Source organism: Portunus trituberculatus, chromosome 15 (genome assembly GCF_017591435.1).
Source record: "Portunus trituberculatus isolate SZX2019 chromosome 15, ASM1759143v1, whole genome shotgun sequence".
Taxonomy (NCBI): Eukaryota; Metazoa; Arthropoda; class Malacostraca; order Decapoda; family Portunidae; genus Portunus; species Portunus trituberculatus.
Genome location: NC_059269.1, coordinates 5,617,765 through 5,623,628, shown reverse-complemented (window position 1 = coordinate 5,623,628; position 5,864 = coordinate 5,617,765). Strand labels below are relative to the sequence as shown.

Here is a 5,864-nt window from a genome sequence, read left to right as displayed (position 1 = left end):
GCCAAATCAATGAATGAATCAATATATAAATAAACAAACGATTAGGTGTCAGCAACAGTAGCAGAGTCAATAACAGCGGGATCAAAACCATTATCATTATTAATCTATTATTGCATTTACCTTTGCCTTTATGTAAGGAATAAATTAGAACAGTAATTGATACACTATATACATGGAACGAAAGAGGAAACAAGTAAAGAAATATGAATCAAGGTATTATAATATCACTAGGCTACATTAGGCTAGGCTGCATTGGAAACTTAGAAAGGAAAGGAAAGAAGCAGATTGTTTGAAAAAAAAATATATGACGAGCTATACTTGGTTCAATGTTGGAAATGAAATAAACTGATAAATAAACAAATGAAAATCTACACGACAAAGAACAAGCCTAACATAAGTAATCTAAATAAAGCCTAATTGGAATAAAGGTCATTATTCTAAAACGCTTTGCTCTAGTTGAAGATACTAGTAATTTTAAGAGTATTTCTATGGTTTTTGTGATGGATTGGCAAGATATTTTGGCTTTTAAAACGAGAAGCTGTCTTGGAAAATTATCGTGGTGAGAGGGGAAGGCTTTTCTGAATACAGGCAAAAGACGCATCTCAACAGTTGCATTTAACCTGTCTTCACTAACTACAAGGATGTCACAGAAACAGCCTCCAGTCAACGCCCAATACTGATAACGCAAACTGTGAATAACATCATACTATCAACAAAGTCATGCAAAAAGGTACAGCTACGTTGGTAATTCTTAAAACTCGCCTCTGGTTGTCGAGAAAATGCACAAGGCCATATTCAGAAACGCTTCCTTCACTCACCGCTACCATTTCCAAGGGCTAGAGACAATTAATCCAGTTGTAAAGAGTATTTGTCCTGTTGATACAGCATAAAACTTGTTAACGTGTCATTAGAATTACAGAAACATCCTTAAAAACTTGTGTCATTTCAACTACAGTCCTTTGAAAATAATGAAGGTGAGGCGAGGAAGTGTTTCAGAATATGGGAATGTGTCGTGTGGGAGAAAAGGAAGGCCAGGCTACTTTACAAACACGTCTATTTCACCACACCCAGAGTATGCCTGTCAAAACTGCTCCAGTTCATGCATTCAGGATGTTTTTATATTGAAATAATGTATATAACAGCCTCCTATCCCACCTGTTTCGTTGTAATTTTGATGATGTTCTATCTTGAAGTCACTGCGCAAATGGTACAATCAGCTGCTGTGTGACGCGAGGCGGGCCAGCTGACTCAAGCATGGCAAGCCTACGCAGTAAATAAGTAACTAAATTTTTCTTCATTTATTTACCAGTTTAGTTTATAAAGCAATATATTTTGAAGGAAATATCACAAGTGTATTTAGATATAAAGTAGTCCCAAGACATTAAATTAATAGGTAAATTGTACTACATAGAGAGAGGAAGGTGACATATATTCCACACCTCGATGAGTTACGTTTTTGTTTTTTTTCTTTTCACCTTCAAGAATTAAATAGCAATACATTCACACTAACAAATATTGAATTGAAATTTTGTGAATGATATTTTTTTTATTGTTAAAGTTTGTTTATTGTTTTTCTTATTATCTATAAAGGTGATATCAATGGAAAATATATCATAGAATAGAAAAAAAAACACATGAGTAAATAATGATGTGTTATATCATTAATTAGATTAAATGAGACAGAAAATTATCGGCATATTAAGAAACTATGACAATGTGCTATATATTCTGACCTTGAGTGGTATGTCAGTTTTCCCTGCCCCATTTTTCCCATTGCATATTACTAATGTCATCTCTATCAATCTTTATTCCTGACTTTTTTTCTTACATCATTGATAATTAAGTAGACCTATATATCTTTTTTTCTATATTTTTCTAAGTTTATCTGCACCGTGTCGTCTGCTAACATTGTTGGAACTTCAGGTTGTCCTTGTGTTGTTATGTAAACGTGTACCACGTGTTGAGGACTGTGAGCCAAGTTCGTGATTATTTCTGACTGGACGCCCTGTTTTAGCTTGCTGCAAAGGTAATGTGTTCCTTTCAACCGCAGTGAGGCGTTGTTTATTGCAGCTCTGGGTGTAATACATTATTTTGATGTAGCATAACATTGTCTTGTTCCATGTGCTGCATTTTACTTATTCATCTCTCTCTCTCTCTCTCTCTCTCTCTCTCTCTCTCTCTCTCTCTACAGCAGTTTCCTTCAGTCCTAGCAACGTTTTCTCTTACTCAGCTGGACTTGTCAAAGCCACATTGTTTAGTATTCTTTCTCCTTGGCTGTTTTCTTCTGGGCTGCAGCTGCACTGGTTTTGTCGCTGTTTCAGTAAGCAACAGGAGGCCTCGACACTTCATAATATTTGAATCATTGAATTACACCAGGATATTTATAAATAATAATGAAATATATTTTAGAATGCTTGATGAGGTTCATGTGGAGGGAAGATTCAGGTTAGGCTTAGGAAATTACTTAATGTTTTATCTAATTTCTCAGCGTTCTGAAGCATTTTCACGTCGAGACACGTGGCTGTTACCAATAGAATTCAGATGAGGAGCAGGAAATGATGATCGGGTTCTGAAATGTAATGATTTTTTTTCTTTTATATCAAATTGATTTACTTTTCTCTTTTGTGTATGTGGTTTATGATTTCTTCAGTAGCGTGTTATAGCCAAGGTGGGGAACTGTTTAAGTTTACACCGAGACTACACAGCTCGTTGATTTTAAGACAGTACCAGTGAATATTTGTACGTTCATATAATCTCGGTCTAAGGATTATAAAACAACCACCGGAATTAGAGATTTAAGTGATCGGAAGGGACAAGACGTGTACGATTGATGCAATATAACAATTTGTAGTTAATGTAATGCTCTGTGTTTGTGTTTCACGGATAATGTTTCTCGGCGTGGCACCATAGATTAATTTGAAGGTTATGAAGTTTGATTGAATTACGAATACTTATTACGTTATCAATATTCTGAAGACTGTATCACCTCAGGATGTAAGCCAGTAAGCAGCGATTAAAAGGTTTCACTTGCCCTTGGTGAGATTCGAATGTTAATGACGGAAATAGCTTTTTGGTCTGTAATATTCTCGTGTGATTGTGATCCCTTGTAATAAGAGGGAAGGTAAGCAAAGTCTGTCCAATGCCACCGCTACATTTCTTAGAGGATATGTCTGTGAGATCGTCAGGTTACTTTCCCGATAATTAACTTTGAAGCTTATTTTATCGATACCTGGAAGTGGTTATTATTGGTCTCATAAATTGACTAAAGTTTATATGTAATGCGAATCATAATAATCCCATCTTAGTAAAGTTTACGGGTCTGTTTTCCAAGTTACCTGTATACCTGGAAGTGGTTAATTTCGGTCTTATATATGAAGTAAAGTTAAAAATGTTAAGAAAAAACATTAAGAGTCGCTTTCGATAAGAATAGCCATTTTGAAAGAGCTTGCAATATTGTAAGATGCTGAAGGAATTCACAGGACAGCGTGATATTTCTTTGTATGTGTGACTCAATATGTATTTTGTGTTGCATTACTGTAACCCGTAACCTTGATGAGAAGACAAGTGAAATCTATGCTCAATGCCTGGGCAGATGTAGGAAACCATGGTGATGATAATGATAATGATAATAGGTGGTGTGAGGAAGACAATACTATTAATAATTATGCCACACAGTCATAGTCGGAAGTAAATTAGCCTGTCATTTGTGATTAGCGTTCCCTTTCAATGTTGAGACTTCTGGTGTGATGTTCTCGTTACAAAACAGAATAAGGAGAAGACTCATGATAGAGGAAGGACGCTAAGAAATGAAAAGAAGAAAAGTTCAAGTGAGTATGGTTCCTTTATTGACTACTGATCATGACTGTGTAAAGAAAGCACAAACCACAAACGAATTATAGTTATTCAGTTAGTGCTACGTGTTGTCTCTACGGTTTCTCAGAGTGGTGCTCGGAAAGAAAAATCAGGAAAAAAAAGTAAAGAAAAAAAATGCTCGGAAAAAAGAATAATGACAAAAATGACTAGCAGTGGTTAGGTTCGGTTCGGTTCGGTTCGGTTCGAAATAGAAACAAAAACATTCAATATCTGTGTTACTCTTTTGTTACTTTCTTGCTGCTTTTTTCCGATACATTTTTCCCTTACCTTTTTCCCCGTTACTTTATGTCCTACAATATCTGAGAGTGACGCTGGGATCTGAACAACTTTCATCCTTTGCCTCCTGAATAAAACACACTGCCGCATCATAACACACATACACTAGTTATTAATTCTCCTTACCTATGCCACACCATCGAGAAGCCATTATAAAATCACTAGTAAATACAGTGCCAACGTCGTGTTCCAGAATAACGTTACCATTCTATCAGAGAGCTTAGAAAAGGTGGAAAATTCGTGCAGAGGTGAACTTTATCTAACGTGTGAAATATTATGAAAATATATACATCGGAGGCACTTATCACCTATGTTTTATGCAGCGAGAGAAAACGTGTGCCCGGAAGATTTTATGGCCGAGCATTTCAGCGCCAAGACATCGCAAATATATTTTTTTTAAAGTTTTAGAATATATTTAATTGAATTCCAATAACGCCAAGGGTTGACTGGCTTCCCTTCAGCCCGATTATCCTCGTATGGGAGGCAAAACTGTTATCGTTGAGGATTTAATGAACAGGATATGGACGGGTAGATGAATAAATAGGTGTGTTGGTGGCGAGGAAGAGTCAGTTCTTTTCTTTCTCTCATTTTTCTTTTGTTCTCCCTCCTTCTCCTTTGTTCCCTTCATTAATTTGCTTCCTTCCCTTGCCTACTTTCTTATTCTTTTCTTTACCATCTTTTTTCCACTTTTCCCTTCTCTCGTTTTTCCTTCTATTTCAAGTCTAACATGTTCTCCTTCACTCATATTCACTCCCTTTCTTAACATCTCACTCTCCCTCTCTCCCATCCACTTCTTCCATTCCTGCCACTTTCTTCTCCGTCTCCAATTTAGTACACTCTGTTCTCTCACTCTCCTCCTCTCCATTTTTCATCCTTCTCTCTCTCTCTCTCTCTCTCTCTCTCTCTCTCTCTCTCTCTCTCTCTCTCTCTCTCTCTCTCTCTCTCTCTTCAACACCCAGTCACCCCAGGAGACGAGGATGGGCAGTCAATCTTGAAACGCCGCATTGCTCTCTCTTCCTCCGTCCCTACATCTTTAAACACCTTTCATCTTTACTGGCGTTAATTATATATCGCCTAAAGACTACCATTAGGTTGAGCTGTGTTTTTTTCTGTCTCTTTAATAATATGCATAAGTATACTCATCCCTCTCCTTCGTCCTGATTGGCCCAGCGTAAGATGTCCAGGTATTATGAATGAGTTGTGTTTGATTAATATGGTAGGGATTATTCAACAGGTAAAATGTTGGAGTTAAAAGGTGCGGCATGATTTAGTTATCTGACACCACTGCTGCGTCTGGCAATTATTACGATGTTATTTTGATGTGAAATGTAAATGTATAAGTCAAGGGTATTGTGGAAATTGAAAATAATAATGAGATGGAGTTTACATTTATTTACAAAGGTAATTATACGCGTGCATTTATAAACTGTACGTACGTATATAGCCGTATCTAGACACACTGACGGCTCCAGCATGATAGTTATAAGATTTGTTGTGTGCATTCAATCTTTGAAGTCCACATAATTGTAGAAAATCTTTATTTATTTCTTTTTCAAACACGTATAGTAGACAGAATAAAAGTTAAAAAGAAAAAAAAAAAAAAATATATATATATATATATATATATATATATATATATATATATATATATATATATATATATATATATATATGATATATATATATATATATATATATATATATATATATATATA

The 5,864-nt window shown here is 35.6% G+C and overlaps 1 long non-coding RNA gene across 1 annotated transcript in view; it reads right to left on the bottom strand.

The window, feature by feature from the left end:
* Positions 1-1,248, bottom strand: part of LOC123504108 — an 87,639-nt gene extending 86,391 nt beyond the window's left edge. The window contains exon 1 of the long non-coding RNA XR_006674705.1: positions 1,156-1,248. This is a non-coding gene — a long non-coding RNA (uncharacterized LOC123504108). The remainder of the gene's footprint in view (positions 1-1,155) is intronic.
* Between the last annotated feature and the right edge of the window lie 4,616 nt (positions 1,249-5,864).